This window comes from Stegostoma tigrinum, chromosome 13 (genome assembly GCF_030684315.1).
Source record: "Stegostoma tigrinum isolate sSteTig4 chromosome 13, sSteTig4.hap1, whole genome shotgun sequence".
Taxonomy (NCBI): domain Eukaryota; kingdom Metazoa; phylum Chordata; class Chondrichthyes; order Orectolobiformes; family Stegostomatidae; genus Stegostoma; species Stegostoma tigrinum.
In genome coordinates, this window is record NC_081366.1 from 75,931,047 (window position 1) to 75,955,791 (window position 24,745).

The following is a 24,745-nucleotide window of genomic DNA, read 5'->3' on the forward strand; positions in this document are numbered from 1 at the left end:
GGCACCAGGAGACATCAGCAGCAGCTAAATGTATTCAATTATAATGTTCAAACCACTCCAAACTGGCATGTTCATCACTCGATCATAACTACCAAACCAGGGCACTGTTCTCAGCTCAATGAGGAGAGTAGCATGACATTACAGACACAGCAGCAGAAGTAACAATCTGGTCATAGAGTCACACAGACCCTTCGGTCTAACCTGTGCATGCCGACCAGGTTTCCCAAACTAAACTCGTCCAACTTACCTGCATTTGGTCCATATCCTTCTAAACCTTTCCTAAACATGTACCTCTTCAAAGGTCTTTTAAATGTTGTAACTGTACCTGCATCTACCACTTCCTCTGGCAGTTCATTCCACACATGAACCACTCTCTGCGTGAAAAAGTTGTCCCTCCAGTCCTTTTTAAATCTTTCTGCTCTCACCTTAAATCTATGCCCCTTGGTTTTGAGCGTTTTAACCATAGGTGAAAGATCTTTGATATTCACCTCATCTATGTGTGTCATAGTTTTATAAACCTCTATAAGGCCACCCCTCAGCCTCCTACACTCCAGTGAAAAAGTCCCAGTCTCTCCTTATAACTCAAACCCTTCAGTCCTGGCAACATCCTGGTAAATCTTTTCTGAACTACAATACAGATCTACATGTCTGGTGTTGGCCTAGTGGTATTATCGCTGGATTGTTAATCCAGGGACCTGGGTAACGTTCTGGGAACCCAGGTTCAAATCCTGTCGCAGCAGATGGTGGAATTTGAATCTAATAAATGCCTGGAATTAAGAACCTAACGATGACTGTGAATCCACTGCTGATTGTTAGGAAAAACCCATCTGGTTCACTAATGCCCTTTAGGGAAGAAAACTGCCATCCTTACCCAGTCTGGCCTACGCATGACCCCAGACCCACAGCAATGTGATTGATTCTTAACCGCTCCCTCCCCAGTGACGCCCTCACCCCCTGAATGAATTGTGGGATGAAAAAAAACAGCAAAACCTGCAGCAATGAAGAGAGGAAAGTGAACTCATAACCAACAGATCAGCCTGCAGCCAGACCACGTCCAGTCATAAGTAACGGTGTTCAATCAAACAGACAACTGAACCACATTAAACAATATGGTTTTATCAATAGGAGGTCCTTCCCAACTCTAGTGGTGGCAGAGCCCAGTCTGTGAGGACAAAATGCAAGTGTTGCAACCATCTTCAACCAGAAGCCTCGAGTAGTTGACGCTTATGACTTTCTCCAAGGTCTCCATCACCACAGAGGACAGTCTTTGGCCAATTAGATTCAGACTATGTAATACCAAGAAAGGGCTGAGCCACAGAACGCTGAAAAGTCTATGGGCTGTGGAGCTGAGATTTTGTATTGCAGAAGTGACTATAGCCCAAAATGGACAAAATAGCTGGATTCCAGAGTTGAGGTGAGAGCAGGATATTGTTTATAGAATCCCTAATGTGTGGAAGCAGGCCATTCAGCTCATTGAATCCACACGAACTCTCCAAAGGGCATCCCATTCAATCCGGGTAACCCTATATTTCCCATGGCTGATCCACCCAGCATACACGTCCCTGGACACTATAGGACAATTTCCCATGGCCAATCCACATAACCCACACATCTTTAGACTATGGGGGGAAACTGGAGCACCCAAAGAAACTCACACAGACACGGAGAATGTGCAAACTCCACACAGACAGCCACCTGAGGGTGGAATTGAACTTGGTTTCCTGGTGCTGTGAGGCAGCAGTGCGAACCACTGAGCCACCATATTGGCCACTGTGCAATTCCATCAGTAGTGTGTGAATGTCAAGGATGAAACTTCTGCCTTTTGAAAATATTGAGGGGCCTTGGAACAGACTGTTGGGTCTCAGTGGTGCTTATTTGGCGCATAAATGATATATTTCACACTGACAACTGAACTATATTAAACAAGAGAGAATGGAAATTGAATAGGAATGCTGGAAGTTGTGCAGTGTTCAGGCACTTCACTGTGTCAGGTACAACGATATGTTTATTCAAGATTGAGCACTTTCCATGGGCTCATTGTGTTTATCTAGGGCAGATCTGAGCCAGGAAAGAGTCTGATTCAGTTCCTGAACTTATCTCAACAAAAGCAGAGGAACTGTTATAACTGCAGTCCTTGTTATCTCTAATCAAGAGAAAACTCCCTAGCTTTTCCAATCCTGTTTATTATTGAGTGATCCAAAGAGGAATTGTGTGTTTGTAGATACTGAATTGAGGACCAGATTGGGCTCTACTGTAAGGACTCCCAAGTATCACCAATAACGCAGCAGGCTTGAGGGGCCGTATGGCCTCCTCCTGTTCCTATTCCTTGTGGTCTTATTTGGTCTCTCACTGCCTCTTGAACTGTATCCCAGTCAGGAGATGATGCTTCATCAAGGAAGGAAATAGAACTCAACAGAAAAATTAAGCCTCTGGGAGCACATGATGCAAGAAGCTGAGCTGCCAATATTTTAACAAGCGACTTAAGTTGCATTTGGGTAATACCTTTGTCACAGTAAGACATCACAAGGGCGATTCGTGGAAGCATATTAAAGGGAAAAATAAACAAGTCAAAGAGGAGACATTGGGACAGGCGATGGAAAGCTTTAACAAAGAGATATGATTGTGAGAATCTTAGAGGAAGAGGTGAAGAGGGTGGGGGAAGGAATTTAAAAGGATAGAGCCCAGAGCTAAAGTCATGACAACTGATGGTGCAGATAAAAGAATAGGGCAATGCACAAGAGGTCAGAAGTGGGGGAATGGAGAGATCTGGACTGCAGGAAGTTACACAGAGGAAAAATCAATTGAACGATTAATCACAAATTCGAATGTTTGCTGAGTCTATTACCCCATTGGTCTGCTGCACACAAATGGATATTGTACATTCTATTAAAGTGACAAGCACATTTGCCACCAGCTGCCCCCGGGCAGCCACAAGGGGCAAGCGTTGAAGACTGATCTTCCAGGGAAGCTATTCAGTGTTGACAGTTGAGCTGCTTGGATGTGAATATGTTATTTCACTCCTCTGACTGGTTTATCAGAATACCACCTTTTGGTTTGCTGAGTGATTGCTGCAAACCTATCCAGTGACAAGTCGGGTCATCTGACAAAGTTGGAATGCTGTTCTGGGGAATTTCTAGGACAAAGTCCCTATTTTCAGCTCCTGAACTGTCCGCGCCTACAGTGGTCCTAAGATGCTCTAAGCACAATTGCTGCTCTCACCACTGATGTTGATCTGATTCAAATTCTGGAGACCAAGGCATTAAACATGATTACCCAATGCTATGATTTTATTTATCCACTGGTACAGATGCACAATTTGAGCTCTAGGACTTAAGTCTTACAATATCCCACAACATGTCGAATATTAATACACTGACTGACTCAGAATGTCTCAGGATTAAACCATACTCTCTCTGACAGTTATGATTTAGTACTGTACTCAACATTGCGTGTCAACACTGGGCATTCGGAGGTTTCCTGAGAAAATGAGGCATCTTCATTTGTACCTGAATTTGTTAACATTTGGAAACAGCTTTCCAAATCAAAGGGAACTCATGAGACGAGTAACTCCATGGAACTGAAGACAATCACGCAGTTGTTTACTAAGAGGCCATTTGGCTTATCAAGTCCATAGCTCTCAATAGCACAATCTGGTTAACCCCATTCCCCCACTCTTTCCCCACAGCCCAACAACTTATGTGTTGGCCTACTTTCCTTTTAAAATCATCCGTTGTCTCCACTTCCAACACTCTCGGAGGCAACAAGTTCAGGTCATTCCCAATCTCGAGGTAAAATGTTTCTTCCTCAAATGCCCGCTGTAGGCCCCAGTACAACTCTTCGACCCCGGTTCACTGGTGACCAGTGAATGGGAACAGTGTTTCTTTGTCTACCTTATCTAAAACTGTCATGACCTTGAACACATCGATCAAATCATCCCTCAATCTCCCTTATGCCTAGAGGAACACCCCATATACAAACTAAGCTCATTGATAAAATCCTTCAACCCTGAGACAATTCAAGCACCTTGTCAGAGATATTTATATCTTTCCTAAATTGTGGTGAGCAGAACTGGAAGCTTCATAGTAACGATACTAACATAATGTCTACAAACAGATTCACTGGCATTGCTTGAAAGGTCTTGTCTCCAGATTTGCATTTAAGATGCCAACATGGAGCCATAGAGTTATACAGCAAGGAAACAGACCCTTCGGTCCAACTAGTCCCTGCCAACCATGTTCCCAAACTAAACTAGTCCCACTTGCCTGTGGTTGGCCCATATCCCTCCAAACCTTTCCTATTCATGAACCTATTCAAACGTCTTTTGAATGTTGTAATTGTACCCACATCCACCACTTCCTCTGGAAGATCATTCCACAGGTGAACTGCTATATCTTTCAATTTAATTGTGTTAGCCCAGTGTTTGTGAGGTAGGCAGCAGGCATACCAAACTGGAAGCCCTTTCACTCATCACTAAAGGACAACAGACAGTCACAGCCCCTTACAGAGGCTTCCTCTAAATTAACAGCTTTTTATCCCTCTGAAATTGGAGGTGCCGGTGTTGGTCTGGGGTGGGCAAAGTCAGAAGTCACACCAGGTTATAGTCCAACAGGTTTATTTGAGCTTTTGGAGCGTAGCCCCTTCATTTGGTGCAGTCTCCAAAATTAACTGCTCACAGTTAAGAGTCAGCTAGTTTTGAGCTCATAATTTAAGCTATTGAGGTTCAGCTTCCTTTCACTTCAGTACAAATACTTTTAAACACCGGGCATCAGACTCAAAGTCGGCGAAAAGCTTTAAAACAGGTAGCATCTGTGACCATACTGTATTCTCTAAAAAGTATGACTTCTACAGACAGATCTGCCCAAACCTGCAAGCCACCTTAATCTGTGTTCGCTATGCCTCTCTCATCTCACTGAGGAATATTGCCTCTTATTTTTCACATTTTACAACAACACCAATTTGCACTTCTCTATAACACAGTGTATATCTCAAAGTACTTCATAGGAATGCAATCAGTTGAATAAATCAACATCAGTACCATGAAACAGGCATTGGAATATGTGTTCAAAGGAGTAGGAAGGAGTAGGGGGGATCGAGAAGGGATTTCGAGACATCAAGCTCTAAGCAGAAAAGGACTCGGCTCCCAATGGTGGGGCAAAGGGATTGAAGAATATACAAGGGACGGTAGAGTCATAGCATCATGTAGCATGGAAACAGACCCATCAGTCCAACTCAAGCCACGCCAGCCAGACGTCGCAATACGACCTTGTCCAATTTGGCCCACATCCCTCTAAATGCGTCCTATTCATGTACCCATCCAGATGCTTTTTAAATGTTGTAATTGTACCAGACTCGACTGCTTCCTCTTGTTCCATACACGCACAATACTCTGCATGAAAAAGTTGCCCCTAGGTGCCCTTTAAATCTTCCCCCTCCTCCCTTAAGCCTACGCCCCTCTAGTTTTGGACTGCCCTACCCTGGGGAAAAAGACCTTGTCTATTCACCCGATCCATGCCCCTCATGATTCTGTAAACGTCACCCCTCAGCCTCCATTGCTCCAGGGAAAACACTGCAGCCTCTCCCTTTAACTCATGCCGGGTGGTCAGCTGATGGTTTGTGGGGGAGGGTGCTGTAGTGTAGGGGTTAATTCTGGCAGTGTGAGATGCTAATTGACATGATACACATCTTCATAGGACAAAATTGCAACATCACATTTTGTTCAATACAGCGCAGAACAGGCCCTTCGACCCTCGAAGTTGTGCCGAGCTGTGAACTAATCTAAGCCCATCCCCCTACAGTACCCCATCATCATCCATATGCTTATCCAAGGACTGTTTAAATGCCCCTAATGTGGCTGAGTTCACTACATTGGCAGGTAGGGCATTCCATGCCCTTACCACTCTCTGACTAAAGAACCCGCCTCTGACATCTGTCTTAAATCTATCACCCCTCAATTTGTAGCTATGCCCCCTTGTACAAGCTGAAGTCATCATCCTCAGAAAAAGACTCTTACTGTCCACCCTATCTAATCCTCTGATCATCTTGTATGTCTCTATTAGATCCCCTCTTAGCCTCCTTCTCTCCAATGAGAACAGACCCAAGTCCCTCAGCCTTTCTTCATAGGGCCTGCGCTCCAGACCAGGCAACATCCTGGTAAATCTCATCTGCACCTTTTCCAATGCTTCCACATCCTTCCTGTAATGGGGCGACCAGAACTGTACACAATATTCCAAGCGAGGCGGCACTAGTGTTTTGTACAGTTGCAGCATGACACCACGGCTCTGGAACTCAATCCCTCTACCAATAAAACCTAACGCACCGTAAGCCTTCTTAACAGCACTATCAACCTGGGTGGCAACCTTCAGGGATTTATGTACATGGATACCAAGATCCCTCTGCACATCCACACTACCAAGAATCCTTCCACTGACCCAGTATTCTGCCTTCCTCACATTTATCCGCATTGAACTCCATTTGCCACCTTTCAGCCCAATTCTGCAGTTTATCCAAGTCTCCCTGCAACCTGCAACATTCTTCCACACTGTCCACCACTCCACCGACTTTAGTGTCATCTGCAAACTTACTAACCCATTCACCTATGCCTGCGTCCAAGTCATTTATAAAACTGACAAACAGCAGTGGTCCCAAAACTGATCCTTGAGGCACACCACTAGTAACCGAACTCCAGGCTGAATATTTTCCATCAACCACCACTTGTTGCCTTCTTACAGAAAGCCAGTTTCTAATCCAAACTGCTAAATCTCCCTCAATCCCATGCATCTGTATTTTCTCCAATAGCCTATCATGTGGAACCTTATCAAAGGCTTTACTGAAGTCCATGTACACCTCGTCAACTGCCCTTCCCTCATCCACATGTTTGGTCACCTTCTCAAAAAACTCAATGAGGTTTGTGAGACACGACCTGCCCTTGACGAATCCATGCTGACTATCTCCAATCAAATTGATGCTTGCTAGATGATTATAAATCCTATCTCTTATAATCCTTTCCAAACCTTTTCCTACAACAGACGTAAGGCTCACAGGTCGATAATTACCTGGGTCATCCCTACTGCCCTTCTTGAACAAGGGCACAACAGTTGCAATCTCCACTTCTCTGGTACTAAACCTGTAGCCAATGAGAACTCAAAAATCAAGGCCAAAGGCTCCGCCACCTCCTCCCTACCTTCCCAGACAATCCTCGGAAAAATCCCATCTCCAGGGGATTTATCTACTTTCACACCTTCTAGAATTGATAACACCTCCTCCTTACTAACCTCAATCCTTTCAATTCTAATAACCCGTAACTCAGTCTTCTCCTCTTCAATATTCTCCCTTTCCTGAGTGAAAACAGATGAGAAATATTCGTTTAGCACCTCTCTGATCTCCACCGTGTCCACACACAACTTCTCACTTCTGTCTTTGACTGGCCTTATTCTTACCCTTGTCATCCTTTTATTCCTCACATACCTATAGAAAGCTTTAGGGTTCTTCTTTTTTCTACCTGCTAATGTCTGCTCACGTCCCCTCCTTGCTCTTCTTAACTCTCTCTTTAAATCCTTCCTAGCTAATCTGTAACTCTCCATCGCCTCACCATCTTGCTCCTTATTGTGTAAGATGAAGCCATAATACAATGCTTCTGAAATGACAAAGTTTACATATTCCTTACCTTAAAACAGTTGGCAAATATTCCTTAGCAGACAAGGAGATCAAGAATATCATAATTACAAGGAAATGGAGGGTGAGGCTTATTTGTCTCTAACCTGCATCCCAAATCTCACCTCCCCGGCCTTCTCATCATTTTCTCTTCAGTCAATTTCTGTTGCAAATCAATCCTGTAACTTTCCATCATTTTAATGATTCACTAAGTATGTTGTCAACAAAGAACTTTATGAACTTATTCAGAGATAGCGGGAAAGCATGGGCAGTTCCCACTGTCCATCCCTGTCCAAAGGCTGTGCAAAAATGTAACCCATTTGTGTATAAACGGCAATGTTTCTTTCGTGTTTACAGTGTGAGTCAGGTTTCTGGCTAACACTACTTAGTCCTAATGATTGCCAGCATTGTTCCAGTCCAGTGAAAGGGTGTGTGAATAAATGTTAAGCACCTGACTTTGAGATTAATAGTCCCTGTGAGTCAACCCAACTGAGTGCATCACACATAAAGCAACTCCTTCCCTTGCAAATAAAACAACATTCAGAGAACTGTACTTCTATATCATAGATTCCACCGGATGCCTAGTTTAAAAGTACTGAAAATTGTAGGTCCCTCGATGCTTTGGCTGCTGACTGTGGCAGTTGAATGGAGTAGAACAGTTCTGAGGTAGCTTGACGTGCAGGTCTGGCCCATTCCCACAGCCTGTGCTGTGGCAATCACCTTTCCTTCTCCTGGAAATTAGAAATGGATTGAGTCTATGGAGGCCATGTACAAATCTTTGGTTAGAGAGGGTAAGAATATACCCTACGTCACCTTGATCCTGACGGTCACCTTTGTGTGCGGCTGCATAAGGTTATGCATAGACCCTCAGTGCACAAACACCAAGTGTCACTACGCGCTGTCCCCCAAAGGATGGGCCTGGCCACATTGTCATGTGCACACTTCTAAAATTTGCATCATGCCATTCCACTTGTGGAAAAGCTTGATGCGAAAAACATCTTTGTCCACGAGTCCGTAAGGCAGCGTTCAGGAGTAATGTCAGCATGGGGAAAGGAGAGGGTTGGTCCTGTTAGGTGGCTCCCTCAGCACTCTGACAAAGTTAGGTTGGCCAGACTTTTCCAACATGCAGCTCAACTGTTCTTGTCGGAGCGCCATTGGAGCTATATTGACATGGACAAGTGGAGAATATTCCACCAGTATCCTAACTTGTGCCTGTAGATGGTGGATAGACTCTTAAGAGTCAGGAGAGGGATTTTTGCCACAGAATTTCCAGCCTCTGACCTATTCTTGCAGCTGTAGTACGAATACAGCTGGTCCAGTTCCAATTCTAGTCATTGTAAATCTGACAATGTTGACAGTGAAGGATTCAGCTGCGGTAACATCCAGTGAATAACAAGCAGAGCTGGTTAGAATCTCCCTCATGGACATTGTCATTGTCCAGCATTTGTGGTCAATGTTACACGCCACACACATATCAGCCCGAGACTGAACATTGTCCAGGTCTTGCTGCTTCAGTATCTGAGGAGTCACGAATGGTGCTGAACATTGTACAGTCATTGGTGATCATCCCCACTTCTGACCTTATGATGGAGGGAAAGACATTGACGAAGCAGCTGAAGGTGGTTGGGCCTAGGACACTACCCTGAAGAACTCCTGCAGAGATGTCCTGATCTGAGATAACGGACCTCCAACATCCACAACCATCTTTCTTTAGCTAGGATAACAAAGTGTGGAGCTGGATGAACACAGCAGGCCCAGCAGCATCTCAGGAGCACAAAAGCTGACGTTTCGGGCCTAGACCCTTCATCAGAGAGGGCATTGGGGAGAGGGTTCTGGAATAAATAGGGAGAGAGGGGGAGGCGGACCGAAGATGGAGAGAAAAGAAGATAGGTAGAGAGAGTATATGTGGGGAGGTGGGGAGGGGATAGGTACAGTCCAGGGAAGACGGACAGGTCAAGGAGGTGGGATGAGGTTAGTAGGTAGGAGATGGAGGTGCGGCTTGGGGTGGGAGGAAGGGATGGGTGAGAGGAAGAACAAGTTAGGGAGGCAGAGACAGGTTGGACTGGTTTTGGGATGCAGTGGGTGGAGGGAAAGAACTGGGCTGGTTGTGTGGTGCAGTGGGGGGAGGGGACGAGCTGGGCTGGTTTTGGGATGCAGTGGGGGGAAGGGGAGATTTTGAAGCTTGTGAAGTCCACATTGATACCATTGGGCTGCAGGGCTCCCAAGTGGAATATGAGTTGCTGTTCTTGCAACCTTCAGGTGGCATCATTGTGGCACTGCAGGAGGCCCATGATGGACATGTCATCTGAAGAATGGGATGGGGCGTTAAAATGGTTCGCGACTGGAAGGTGCAGTTGTTTATTGCGAACCGAGCAGAGATGTTCTGCAAAGTGGTACCCAAGCCTCCGCTTGGTTTCCCCAATGTAGAGGAAGCCGCACCGGGTACAGTGGATGCAGTAAACCACATTGGCAGATGTGCAGGTGAACATCTGCTTAATATGGAAAGTCATCTTGGGGCCTGGGATGGGGGTGAGAGAGGAGGTGTGGGGGCAAGTGTAGCACTTCCTGCGGTTGCAGGGGAAGGTGCCGGGAGTGGTGGGGTTGGAGGGGAGTGTGGAGCGAGCAAGGGAGTCACGGAGAGAGTGGTCTCTCCGGAAGGCAGACAAGGGTGGGGATGGAAAATTGTCTTGGGTGGTAGGTCTGATTGTAGATGGCAGAAGTATCGGAGGATGATGCGTTATATCTGGAGGTTCGTGGGGTGGTGTGTGAGAACGAGAGGGATCCTCTTTGGGCGGTTGTGGCGGGGGGCGGGGTGTGAGGGATGTGTTGCAGGAAATGTGGGAGACGCGGTCAAGGGTGTTCTCGACCACTGTGGGGGGAAAGTTGCGGTCCTGGAAGAACTGGGACATCTGGGATGTGCGGCAGTGGAATGCCTCAGCCTGGGAGCAGATGTGGCGGAGGCGGAGGAATTGGGAATTCGGGATGGAATGTTTGCAGGAGGGTGGGTGGGAGGAGGTGTATTCTAGGTAGCTGTGGGAGTCGGTGGGCTTGAAATGGACATCAGTTACAAGCTGGTTGCCTGAGATGGAGACTGAGAGGTCCAGGAAGGTGAGGGATGTGCTGGAGATGGCCCAGGTGAACTGAAGGTTGGGGTGGAAGGTGTTGGTGAAGTGGATGAACTGTTCGAGCTCCTCTGGGGAGCAAGAGGCGGCGCCGATACAGTCATCAATGTAACGGAGGAAGAGGTGGGGTTTGGGGCCTACGTAGGTGCGGAAGAGGGACTGTTCTTTAGCTAGGTATGACTCCATCCAGTAGATTGTTTGCCCTCAATATCCATGAGCTCAGTTTTGCTCAGTTTTCTTGATTCCACACTCAGCCAAAGCTGCCTTGATGGTTAGGGCAGTCCCACTTACCTTCACCTCTTGAATTCAACTCTTTTGTCCGTTTTGGACAAAGGGTGTAATGAGGTCAGGCATTGGCGGGACCCAAACTGGAGGTCACTGAGCAGGTTATTGCTGAGCAGGTGCTGCTGGATAGCGCTGTTACTGACACCTTCCATCAGTTTACTGATGACCGAAAGTAGACCGATGGGACAGTAACTACCTTCCGCACCTACACAGGCCCCAAACCCCATCTCTTCCTCCGGTACATTGATGACTGTATCGGCGCCGCCTCTTGCTCCCCAGAGGAGCTCGAACAGTTCATCCACTTCACCAACACCTTCCACCCCAACCTTCAGTTCACCTGGACCATCTCCAGCACATCCCTCACCTTCCTGGACCTCTCAGTCTCCATCTCAGGTAACCAGCTTGTAACTGATGTCCATTTCAAGCCCACCGACTCCCACAGCTACCTAGAATACACCTCCTCCCACCCACCCTCCTGCAAAAATTCCATCCCCTATTCCCAATTCCTCCGCCTCCGTCGCATCTGCTCCCACGATGAGACATTCCACTCCTACACATCCCAGATGTCCAAGTTCTTTAAGGACCGCAACTTTCCCCCCACAGTGGTCGAGAATGCCCTTGACCGCATCTCCCGCATTTCCCGCAACACATCCCTCACACCCCGCCCCCACCACAACCGCCCAAAGAGGATCCCCCTCGTTCTCACACACCACCCCACCAACCTCCCGATACAACGCATCATCCTTCTACACTTTCGCCATCTACAATCTGACCACACCACCCAAGACATTTTTCCATCCCCAACCTTGTCTGCTTTCCGGAGAGACCACTCTCTCTGTGACTCCCTTGTTCGCTCCACACTGCCCTCCAACCCCACCACACCCGGCACCTTCCCCTGCAACCGCAGGAAATGCTACACTTGCCCCCACACCTCCTCCCTCACCCCTATCCCAGGCCCCAAGGTGACTTTCCATATTAAGCAGAGGTTCACCTGCACATCTGCCAATGTGGTATACTGCATCCACTGTACCCGGTGTGGCTTCCTCTACATTGGGGAAACGAAGCAGAGGCTTGGGGACCACTTTGCAGAACACCTCTGCTCAGTTCGCAAGAAACAACTGCACCTCCCTGTCGCAAACCATTTCCACTCCCCCTCCCATTCTCTAGATGACATGTCCATCATGGGCCTCCTGCAGTGCCACAATGATGCCACCCGAAGGTTGCAGGAACAGCAACTCATATTCCGCTTGGGAACCCTGCAGCCCAATGGTATCAATGTGGATTTCACCAGCTTCAAAATCTCCCCTTCCCCCACCGCATCCCAAAACCAGCCCAGTTCGTCCCCTCCCCCCACTGCACCACACAACCAGCCCAGCTCTTCCCCTCCACCCACTGCATCCCAAACCCAGCCCAGCCTGTCTCTGCCTCCCTAACCTGTTCTTCCTCTCACCCATCCCTTCCTCCCACCTCAAGCCGCACCTCCATCTCCTACCTACTAACCTCATCCCACCTCCTTGACCTGTCCGTCTTCCCTGGACTGACCTATCCCCTCCCTACCTCCCCACCTATACTCTCCTCTCCACCTATCTTCTTTTCTCTCCATCTTCGGTCCGCCTCCCCCTCTCTCCCTATTTATTCCAGAACCCTCTCCCCAATGCCCTCTCTGATGAAGGGTCTAGGCCCGAAACGTCAGCTTTTGTGCTCCTGAGATGCTGCTGGGCCTGCTGTGTTCATCCAGCCTCACATTTTATTATCTTGAATTCTCCAGCATCTGCAGTTCCCATTATCACTGATGGGGCAGTATTTGGCCGGGTTGGATTTGTCTTGCTTTTCGTGTACAGGACAAACCTGGGCAATTGTCCACATTGTCGGGTACATGCTAATATTCTAGCTGCACTAGAACAGTTTGGTTAGGAGCCTGGCTAGTTCTGGTATGGAATTCCTCAGTACAACTACCACTGTACCCTGTACCTTTAGCTGTTTTGTGAAATGCTGTGGTGCGAACTGAATTGGTGAGAGACTGGTATTTGTAATGCTAGAGGAGGAGGCCGAGATGGATTATCTCTGGGCCTGGAGGAGGCAAACAGAATAGTGGATGATTGACAGTCAAAATATTAGATTCTCAGTGTTGGGATAGAGTTATCCAACCTCAAAAGAGGAGTCAATTTTCCCAACTGCAAGAGGCTTATCTCTCAGCATCTTATTAACAGTGGAACTCTTTGGAATTAAATCAGCATCCTCAATTCAGTTGAGACGCCTTCAGATACATGATTGTATGAAACAGGGGTGAGTTTCTGACAACTTTCACTACAGGGTTGTGTACTTTGTTCTTGTAGCTACTTGGCTTTAAAATGTTGTGGTACTGGAAGCTCGTGAAGCTTGGCAGTCAAGGAGAGAATGCTGGACCTTATTAACGTCCAAGTGACTAATACAAGGGGAACAAACAGTGGCTGAAGGACACATTAAAACCCAAACTGCTAAAGAGCTGCTGAGTCACTGGGGTAAAGGTGGGGCTCTGCCTGGGGTCAGGTGCAGACCCAATAGGCTGAACGGCCACTTCCCGCACTTGTGATTCATGAGCTGCCTCGTTGCTGGAAGACAGCAAGCTGTGAATCTGGGCTGGGATTTCCTGCTGAACAAGGGCAAGGCAGAGGGGCAGAGAGGGGTAATGGAGTATGGGCAGAGACAGCAGCTAGTCCCTGGCCACTCTGTCATTGAGGCAATGTTAGAACAATGCTGACATGCATTAAGGAGATTGGGCAATGCTCACTGCTTCCAAGCAGTAGGGTTTCTGGTCATATGGGGCTGTTGACTGAAGCCTCACAGTTTGGAGCCTTCCATGGTGTCCTTCATGAGGTGAAAGTTTACCTAATGGCATCAAGAAGAAGGACTGCAGACAACAAAGTACTGTCTGCACAGGTCTCCTGAAACAGGGGGTACAATAGTGTAGATCAGCTCTACCATTCTTCTGGTGAAGAGGAACCAGCGCTGAGGAAAGCAGGTATAGGGCCCTCCAGCTGCGAGCTAGTGTGCAGAGGAAGAACAACCAGGTCAATGAGGAGCAATGGCCAAGAATCACATAGGCAGGCTTTCTGAGAGAATGAGAGTGCAGGTGGAAAGTTGTGGGGCATTGTCTCCAACCTGCTGGTATTCAGTTTTCATGTGGAATTTCACTCCTAAACGTATCCAGGAGGTATCCAATGCTGTCTTTGCTGAGGCTCAATGATTAGATACACCGAGTTTGGCAGGTGCTGCAAAGTGCATTCGACTATGCCCGCATTGCCTGCCTGGAATGCTGAACAATGTGGCACTTGAACTGACAACCCTGGAAGGTTCCTAGCAGGGTACCACCTGCCTGGCCATCCCGTGAGATGCGCTGTTTAATCTGTGTGCATGAATAATGATCTGAGAAGAACACGTTCACATGAGGAGAATCATCCTGGTGGATATGAAGGCTTCTATCAAACCTGACACCATACTCAAAATCCAAAATGGAAACTCTTGCCCACATGGCCAGAGAAATATGCACAAAATGATGCTTTCTTTAAAATCTTGCTTGTGCAAAGGAGTTTCAAAACAGACTTTTCCTGTTTCGCACAACTGCTCAAACAGGGAAAAATGCAGAGAAATAGATATAGCGATAGAGCAAAGATTATTGCAAGGCTTGTAATCATTAGCAAATATCTGACTGGGCTCTTGCAGTGCTCTGATCAGTCAATGGCTTGTACTGACATACAACTTTAACACAGGACCAAAATGAACGCTGAGATAAAGAAGCCTGTATTAGGAAGGTAACCAACCACGCTGTGAAGGAGTTAAGTTTTAATGAAAGCCTTTAATTCCAGAGCACGGGCATGAGCAGAGAAGGACAGGATGTGGACAGCATCTGTGCATGTGGCATGTAACATGCACACCACACAAACACCAGGCAATAACCATCTCCAATAAGAAACAATCTTACCACTCCCCCTTTGACATTCAGTGGGGTCACCATTGTGAGGTAGGGAAAGGCATGTCTAGCGGTGATGCAAATTACTGGGCTCACAAACAAATGAAGTGAGTCCAAAATACATTTATACACAGTAAGAATTGTTACATTGTAGGACTAGGAATCAATGCAGATCATTGAGTCACCGTGGCACAGACAGAAGCTATTTTGCAATTAGGGGAGGTGACAGCTAAAGGTATTATCACTTGTTGCTAATCCAGAGATCCCCGTCATGTTCTGGGTATCTGGGTTTGAATCCCACCATGGCAGATGGTAGAGTTTGAATTCAATAAAAATCTGGAAATAGGTGTCTAATGATGACCGTGAATCCATTGCCAATTGTTGGAGAAAAACCTGTCTGGTTCACTAATACCCCTTAGGGAAGGAAACTGTCATCCTTACCTGGCCTGGCTTACATGTGGCTCCAGACCCACAGCAATGTGGTTGACTCTGAACTGCCCTCTGAGCAATTAGGCATGGGCAATAAATGCTGCCCTGGCCAGTGACATCCTCATCCCATGAATGAATTAATGATCCAACCTGTATGAGTGAGGAGGGAATGGTAAATGTGGGATTTGATGGGTGGATGGTCAGCAGAAATGTGGAAGTACCCAAACCCAGAAGCAGGGATTTCATGAATGAGCTTTCCCAAGGCAGGTGAACTGAGGAAGGACCAAGCTGGATAATATTCAGAAACGGAAGAAAACTTCCCTCTGCGAGAGAGGAAAATAGGACTGTTCACTAAATATTGTATCCAAACACCTTTGGCAATGTCCTGGGCAGCAAAATAAATCTGAAGGATAGGAATTTTGAAATGTATTTTTTCGGTCTGAACTGTAGTTTGGTTATGTTCAATATAATCCTCACATTCGCAATATTTGGGTCATCTGTGTCCAATGGCTGTCTTTATTAGATCACAATAAAGTGACTGTGAAATGGTTCAGCCCTGCAGAACACTTATGGTTCTTAACTCTTATAAACGTACGGTTCAAGGATGGTCAACTCTCTGCACCATGGACTTGTCAACTGCCTATCTCCTGGTGCAATCCCATTAAGGCACATTACCATTAGCTTGCTTCTTATGGAAGGACACAGTTTATCTCTGGTTACAAGGTTTCGCCTCAGGCAGTCCTGAGATAAATTCTTTCAGTCCTGAGAAAAGTATAAGTGCATTGGCATGGTGGCTCAGTGGTTAGCCCTGCTGCCTCACAGTGCCAGGGACCCGGGTTTGATTGCAGCCTCAGGCAACTGTCTGTGTTGAGTTTGCATGTTCTCCCCATGTCTGTGTGGGTTTCCTCTGGGTGCTCCGGTTTCCCCCCTCAGTCCAAAGATGTGCAGGTTAGGCGGATTGGCCACGCTAAATTGCCCCCATAGCGTGCAGGTTAAGTGAATTAAGTCATTGCAAATGTGGGGTTACGGGCATAGGGCGAGATGCTCTTCAGGTGGTCTGTGCAGACCTGATAGGCGAAATGGCCTCTATTTGCATTGTAGGGACCCTATTAGCCAAGGAACTGTTTGCGTCAGGCTGATGAATCAAGGTCGGGAATGGGTGTCAGGGAAAATACTATTTGAGTGAGTAGTGCTGTCCATAGTCACGAGGCTCATTGTTGAGGATTATCAAAAAGGAATAGCCTCTCAGCTCACACATCATCAGTGTCCACATCAAGGCCCAATACCTTTAGCTATGGCAAAACGTGGAAAACCGGAAACAAAACCAATTAAATCTGAAGACAAAAGCAGAAATCGCTGGAAAAGCTCAGCAGGTCTGGCGGCATCTGTGCAGAGAAATCAGAGTTAACATTTTGGGTTTGGTGACTCTTCCTTTGAGTTCTGAGGACATGTTGAAGAGTCACCAAACCCAAAACGTTAACTCTGATTTCTCTGCACAGATGCCGCCAGACCTGCTGAGCTTTTCCAGCAATTTCTGTTTTTGTCTCTGATGTACTGTATTCACAGTACTTTCAAATTTTTAAATTAAATCTAAACTTTCTCTCAGTCATTCAGGATCAGCCATAGAAGTTATTGTACACAAGGATTCTGTGTGTGGATCTAGTTGTGTCAGAGTGAGGAAGGTTAATGTTATAACTTCGACAGTGTCTGACTGCTTTCTAAGTAATCCTGCATGTGTAGACTGAGTCAGTTCAATGGTATGGCCTGTACTTGCCAGCCTCCAGGAATAGTCTCCAATGTTTCAAACCCTCCTCCAGTTTGGATTCCAAAAGAAAAACTCCAAGAGATTTTCTGTTTCAATGCTTGCCAACTGTCAAAAGATTAATAAAGGAAGGAATGATCTATAGTCAGTGCAGTCTGACCTCTCTCCCAGCCAGCCTTTCCCAATAATCTGGTGTCGGATGGAAACTTACAGCAATACAACATATATGCGAGGACAAATGCAGCTCTGTGATACTCAAAGAGCTCACAGTGACGTTCACATTGCATCCTCATTGCAAACTGACTGTTTCAAAAGGGAACTTCAACTTTATTTTGAATTTCTTTTAGCATTGCTTTTTTTTTAAAAGACCTAACACGATGAATTTCATTGGTTTGGAGCAATCACTGAACAAGATTTTCTGAGACATCTGGATTGACGTCAATAGATATAATCAGGAACACAGGATGATAGTTCAGAAATGGCAGAGGGACTGGCTATAACCTTTCGCTGTCCCTTTGATTTGGGTGTCATCAAAGGACCAGAGAATTGTACACATGACACTCTTTTTCAAAATGGTTGCAAAGAAAGGCCCAGCGATTACAGACGATTTTGTTTAACTTCAGTGGTGAGGAAACTTCTAGAAACAACCGGTGGAGAGAGTCAAAAGAGTTAACAGTGGGTTGGTGAAAGCTGAGTTCATTGCTATAATACACATGGATTCCCGAGAACATCTAATACAGTGCTACACTACAGACTTGTGAGGAAAGTGATCAGTCATGGAATTAGAGAGACAACTCACAATGTGGAATAAAAACTGGCTCAGTTATGACAAACAGAGAGTAATGATCAATGCATATTTTTCAGGCTGGAAACAGGTTTACAGTGGAGTTTTCCCAGGGTGGGTATTGGGACCCCAGTTCATCCAGATCCATACTAATGACCTGGATCATAATGCGCAGGAGACAATTTCAGAGTTTGGGGATGGCATAAAGCTTGGTTGAATTGTAACCTTTGAGGAGGAACAAGTTCAAAAATGCAAAAAAAACAACAGTTCTGAGGAAGGGTCACTGGACCCGAAACGTTAACTCTGTTTTTTCCTTTCACAGATGCTGCCAGACCTGCCGAGCTTCTCCAGCAACTTTGTTTTTGTTCAAAAAGGCATTGATTAGTTTAGCGAGTAGAAGAATATGGGGCAGATGAAGTCCACTGCAGAGAAGTGTAAGGTGATACACTTTGGTCAAAAGAACACGGAGACGCTGTAGGGTGTGACAAGGAGAAAGACTGAATAATGGCACAAGGCTCTTGGGCACAATGCATAGAAAGCATGCAAAGGAGTGGAGAGAGTTGAATCCTCAGGGACTGGATAATTGCGTGTGACTGCACGGCTTCCATTCCCAGCATGGTGCCCACATGTGCATGGATTGTGTACCAGTCTTTAGCCCTGTCCTCACTGCAAAGCCCTTGTCACCATAAGGTTCCCCCTTTGTTTCATCCTGGTGGATCAAATGCCATTGGTAATGCAGATTCCTGCTGAATAGGCTGGAAATCATTTTAAAAAATATGGAAATAAGGCAGGTAAATGGAGGCAAGATCAGTCACAATCTACTTGAATGATAAGGCAAACTTAAAGTGCCTGATAAACTTCCTCCTGTCCTGTTGTTCCTACAGAATGTTGGTGGCTGAACTGACTCAGCCTGGGAGCATGTAGAGTTTGATTAATTTCATTAAAGTATTTTGACAAATTGCGAATATTTTCGGACCACATCCTGTTCATTTGTGTTCACTAAATACATCTACACCAAATCTTCCAGTGCATTTATTCAATGCATTTTTTGTTTGTTTGTTTTTTTACTCAGGAATTGCATGTTATTTCATTTGTCACCCTGTCAGGTCCTGGAACTCATCAGAAACCTCTGAAAACTCAGCGGGTGAAAGCTTTCTCAGTCTGAATTGAACCAGCAGACCAATGAGCTCCCCACTTCCAGCACTTGCAGCCATAGAGTCATACAGCAGAGAAACAGATCCTGTGGTCCAGTCAGTCCATGCCAACTATAATTCCAAACTAAACTAGCCTGCTCCTGGCCCCATATCCCTTCCCAGCCTTTCCTATTCAAATGTTATTGAAATTGATGTCAAGTCTTAGAAGCTGCAGTGTCCCCCAGGAAGAAAATGAGATGTCATTCTTCCAGCATGCTCTGAGTCTTGCTGGAACACTATAGCAGGCTGAGATAGAAATGTTTGCTGGGGGGCACACGGTCGTGAGTTGATGGGGACGGCAACAGGGTACTCAGGGTCACTTTTGCAGACAGAATGTAGATGGTCTGCAAAGAGCTCACCCAGTCTGCATTCTGTCTCCCCAATGTACAGGAGGCCACATTGTGAGCAGTGAATGCAGTAGGCTAATTTAGACCCGAAACGTTAAGCTTTCCTACTCCTCTGACGCTGCTTGGCCCGCTGTGTTCATCCAGCTTCACACTGTATTATCCAGATTCTCCAGCATCAGCTGTTCTTGTTATCTCTGTGTTTTACCCCTTCCAGGAATATACAAAAAGGGGTTAAAATTCAACATCGTGTGAGTCAGCAGGATGTTCCTTGAATGCAGACAAGTGTATTGTGAAGGTGACAGCTTGGGGACAGCCCTGAGACACCTTGCGCTGCAGATTAAAGAAATGCTCTCTCTTGCTTTGAGTGTGAGGGGCCAGGACAGTCACACTGCCCTGATTCACTGTCAAGGAGGAAACAAGTCAGACATGTGGCAGTGAACTGCAGAGCCAAGAATCCGAACATCAACTGATTCACTACCAACATCAGTGTTAACAGTCTCATCCAACTTAACAGCTGCAAAATTCCAGCATGCACTCTTCCCAAAACCCAGGGACTGATATCTTCTCTTATGTTAACATTTCAGTGAATTTGCGTTGCTGATCCTTGCTGCATTTTATTGTGTTTTCTTGTATTTAGTAGCTGATAAATTTGCACTTTCTTTAACTCAAGAATGCCCACTTAATCTGGCTCCTTTAAAAACATAAATAAATTTGGATTGGAAAAGTGCAAAAACGAGGGAAGGGATCGTTTTCAAATTAACGTTGTTGAGAACCAACCAAGAGAGGAAGTAATGTTCATCGCTCATCATCTTTAAGGGGAGGCGACAGCCCAGTAGTGTCATTGCTGAATAGTTAATCCAGAAACTCAAGTAATGTTTTGGGAACCTGATTTCAAATCCCACTGTGGCAGATGGTGGAATTTGAATTGAATACAAATCTGGAATTAAGACCGTGATGGTGATTATGAAGAAACCTTCAGGTTCACTAATGTCCTTTAGGGGAAGGAAACTACTGTCCTTACCTGGTCTGGCCTCCATGAGCAACGTGCAGGTGACAGCTATACAAAACTCTGGTGCGGCCGCACTTGGAGTATTGCATACAGTTCTGGTCGCCGCATTACAGGTAGGATGTGGATGCATTGGAAAGGGTGCAGAGGAGATTTACCAGGATGTTGCCTGGTATGGAGTGAAGGTCTTATGAGGAAAGGCTGAGGGACTTGAGGCTGTTTTCGTTAGAGAGAAGAAGGTTAAGAGGTGACTTAATAGAGCCATACAAGATGATCAGAGGATTAGATAGGGTGGGCAGTGAGAGCCTTTTTCCTTGGATAATGTTGGCTAGCAAGAGGGGACATAGGTTTAAACTGAGGGATGATAGATATAGGACAGATGTCAGAGTTAGGTTCTTTACTCAGAGAGTAGTGAGGGAGTGGAATGCCCTGCCTGCAACAGTAGTAGACTTGCCGACTTTAAGGGCATTTAAATGGTCATTGGATAAACATATGGACGATAATGGAATTGTGTAGGTTAGATGGGCTTCAGATTGGTTTCACGGGTTGTCGCAACATCGAGGGCCGAAGGGCCTGTACTGCACTGTAGTGTTCTATGTTCTGTGTTCTATGTGGATGACCCTTAACTGCTCATTGATAATGAGTTGGCCTGACCAGTGACACCCTCATCCCCATGAATGAAAATGAAAAAAAACACAGTATAACCATTTTGAAGCAAGATAACAAAGTGTGGAGCTGGATGAACACAACAGGCCAAGCAGCATCTCAGGAGCACAAAAGCTGACGTTTCGGGCCTAGACCCTTCCTCAGAAAAGGGGGATGGGGAGAGGATTCTGAAATAAATAAGGAGAGAGGGGGAGGCGGACTGAAAATGGATAGAGGAGAAGATAGGTGGAGAGGAGAGTATGGGTGGGGAGGTAGGGAGAAGATAGGTCAGTCCGGGGAGGACAGACAGGTCAAGGGGGCGGGATGAGGTTAGTAGGTAGGAAATGGAGGTGTGGCTTGAGGAGGGAGGCAGGGTTAGGTGAGAGGAAGAACAGGTTAGGCAGGTGGGGCTTTGGGATGCTTGGACTCTCCAGCACCTGCAGTTCCCATTATCTCTGACCATTTTGAAGCATCCTGTCTGGGATCACAATGAGTTGAGGACCTCATGAATTTGAGGGGTTATCATGGTTATATTAGTGGTCCATTCAGGCTCTCTCACATCTAAACTTCTCACTTTGGGGTCTTAGCTCATGCTGAAACTAGGCTCTCAAGAGGCAAGCAATTCTCAATACATCAACCACTGTTGTCGATAAGCATACAATTTGAGTGGAAACTTGAGCAGATAAAAAGAATTTCTGAAACTGGCACAACTTAAAACTTAGAGACTCTCCTTAACATTCATTACGAAGCCTAGAGATAGCGAGGCCAGCTTATTCGTCGTGTTAACCGCATTGGAATCCCCCGGGGAGAGTTTCTGACAGTTCAAATTGTTGTACTCACCTGCAAACTTAACTGGGCTTGAGTGAGTCGATTCACTTCTGAGGATAGGCTAGACAGGCTGGGCTTGTTTTTGCTGGAATTTGGAAGGATGATAGGAGATTCAAGAGGGCGCTGAATGATTATTTAATTAGAAATGATAGGTAGGGATATGGGGGAAAGGCAGGAGATTGGCACTAGTTAATAAAACTAATGCAGATACAATGGGCCCAATGGCCTACCTCTGCTTCTAGGAATTCAGTGATTCGAGATAAACACAGTCACACTCAACTGAACTTAGAATCATCTGCTTTGAATATCTTACTATTGCATTGAGCAATGTCTTTAACATGCTGAGCCACATCTCAATGCTGTAACTTTTAATTACCTCAATGTTTCAATATTATATTACACCACAGTATTCCTGACAGCCATACCAGTTACCCAATGTTCTGTCAAGACAGATAGCATTACAGTAATAACTTCACAAGTTCCCATTTGCGCATTCTTGGGGAACTGATTAACACACAATTTTTTTTTCTTTCGAATGAAGATTTGACGGTTTAAGTGTTGAGGTTGCACAGAAACCAGCCTGAGCAATTTTGTCAAGTTCTTCAAAATAATTCGAAGCCGTTGAAAACGCCTCCTGAAGTTGGTCACAGTACGACAGGAACAAGCCCCTGGATGTTTTAAACTATTGCCAAAGAAATGTAACCCATTGGTGCTTTCGAAAGGTTAGTACAGCAATTTCTTTGTGTCGCAGTTCCAGTTTTATCTCAGTGAACATGGAGGGTGGGACTCAGAATTACTTGCTTTAAAATCAGCAATGATGTTTGTCACATTACTACAGCACAGAAAGAACTTAATGGGCTCATTTGTTCCTGCACTGGCTCTATTATTTAGTCCTAATTCTAAATTCATAGAATACCTACAGTGTGGAAACAGACCATTCAGCCCATCTAGTCCAGACTGACCCTACTCCTTGATTTCCTATGGTAAACCCACCTGACCTGTAAATCTTTGGGCTGTGGGAGGAAACCCACACAGATACAAGGAGAATGTGCAAACTTCACACACAGGCAGTCACCCAGGGGCTGGGATTGAACTTGAGTCCCGGGTACTGTGAGGCAGCAATGCTAGCCACTGAGCCACTCTCTCCCCCCCCACGCCTCATTATTATCCAAAAAAACAGGTAATATCTTCTACTATACCCTAAATATTCAATCCGTGGAAAAGTTTCTTCTTACATCAAACTTGCTTCATTTGTAATCTTTGCCCTCTCATTCTTGTTTCCTTTTCCAAGTGGAAACAGGTTCCCCCTGGCTACTTTGTCCAGCCTCCTTCTCTCCAGGGAGAACCGTCCCAGCTTCCTCAATCTAGCCACAATCGCTGAAGTTTCTTATACCTGAAGCCGCTCGAGCAAATCGCTTCCATATACCCATTGAAGGCACCCCTCAATACTGTTAGCTGTTGTGCTGGGAGTTAAAGGACATGAACTTTCATGAGGAATGTGTATACACAAGCACACACACACAGAGCGGAATGGCTGTACACAATTATAGACATCTACATGCACAGGCGTATAGAGGCAAACAAACACAGAACCACTCATACATACACATACGCATGTGATGTGTGCAATAATATTCTAATGTTATCTACAAGATTGGGGTCACATTTTTAAGGTGAGAGGAAAGAGGTTTAAAGAAGACATAAGGAGCAAATGTTTTACATGGAGGGTGGCTCGTGTGTAGAATGAACTTCCTGAGGAAGTGGTGGACATGGGCACATTGCAATGTTTAAAACGTATTTGGATAAGTACATGAATAGGAAAGGCTTGGAGGGATACGGGCCAGGACCAGGCAGGTGGGACCAGTTTAGTTTGGGATTATGTTTGGCATGGACTGGTTGGAACAGAGGGTCTGTTTCCATGCTGTATCACTCAATGTAATACAAATGAGGTACATGGATGCTATTTATGAAGATCTCTTTTGGATGTATTTACAGTTACAGCAATGTATACATTACAGAGCCATCTCCAGATACAGCCTCAAGTACTGCAGTGCATAGAACCTGTGGGCTGCGGTCATGTGACTACAGGCAGGCATTTGGCCCATTTGTTATGTTCTAATTGAATTGTTTTTGCTCTAGCTAAATGCAATCAGTTAGCCATCTTGCATGATGTGCACTGCTAGCCCTTTCCACAATGTATTGATTTCCAGGGCTAGAGTCATAAGGTCTTGGAGATATATGGCACGGAAACAGGCGCTTCAGTCCAGCCCGTCCATGCCGACCTGATATCCTACACAAATCCGAGTCCCGTTTGCCAGCATTTGCCCCATATCCTTCTATATCTTTCCTATTCATGTACCCATCCAGAAGCTCTTAAATGTTTTAACTGTACCAACCTCCCCACTTCTCTGGCAGCTCCATACACACACCACCCTCTGTGTGAAAAAGTTGCTCTTTAGGTCCCTTTTAAATTGTTCCCCTCTCACCTTAAACCTATGCCCCTCTAGTTTTGGACTCCCCCACCCCAGGGAAAAGACCGTGCCTATTCGCCCTATCATGATTTTGTGTTCTTTTGCATGGTAGTATTGCAGGGTGCTATTTTCTGCTGGCAATGCTCACTGGAAAAGCTTGAACATATGTCAGTGGTTCTCTTGATCTACGTATGGTATAGTTTTCTTAAGCAGCTCTCTCAATGAAGAGCCTTTGTTGGAAATATTTGGAATACATAATGCCAAGAAGTTGAAA

The 24,745-nt window shown here is 45.8% G+C and overlaps 2 long non-coding RNA genes across 2 annotated transcripts in view; one reads left to right on the forward strand and one right to left on the reverse strand.

Moving 5' to 3' along the window:
• Positions 1–24,745, forward strand: part of LOC125458551 (uncharacterized) — a 69,618-nt gene that overhangs the window by 42,296 nt on the left and 2,577 nt on the right. The window contains exon 4 of the long non-coding RNA XR_009446628.1: positions 22,542–22,722. This is a non-coding gene — a long non-coding RNA (uncharacterized LOC125458551). The remainder of the gene's footprint in view (positions 1–22,541; positions 22,723–24,745) is intronic.
• The window catches only part of LOC132210481 (uncharacterized), a 63,047-nt gene that overhangs the window by 24,759 nt on the left and 13,543 nt on the right, over positions 1–24,745 (reverse strand). The window lies entirely within an intron of this gene.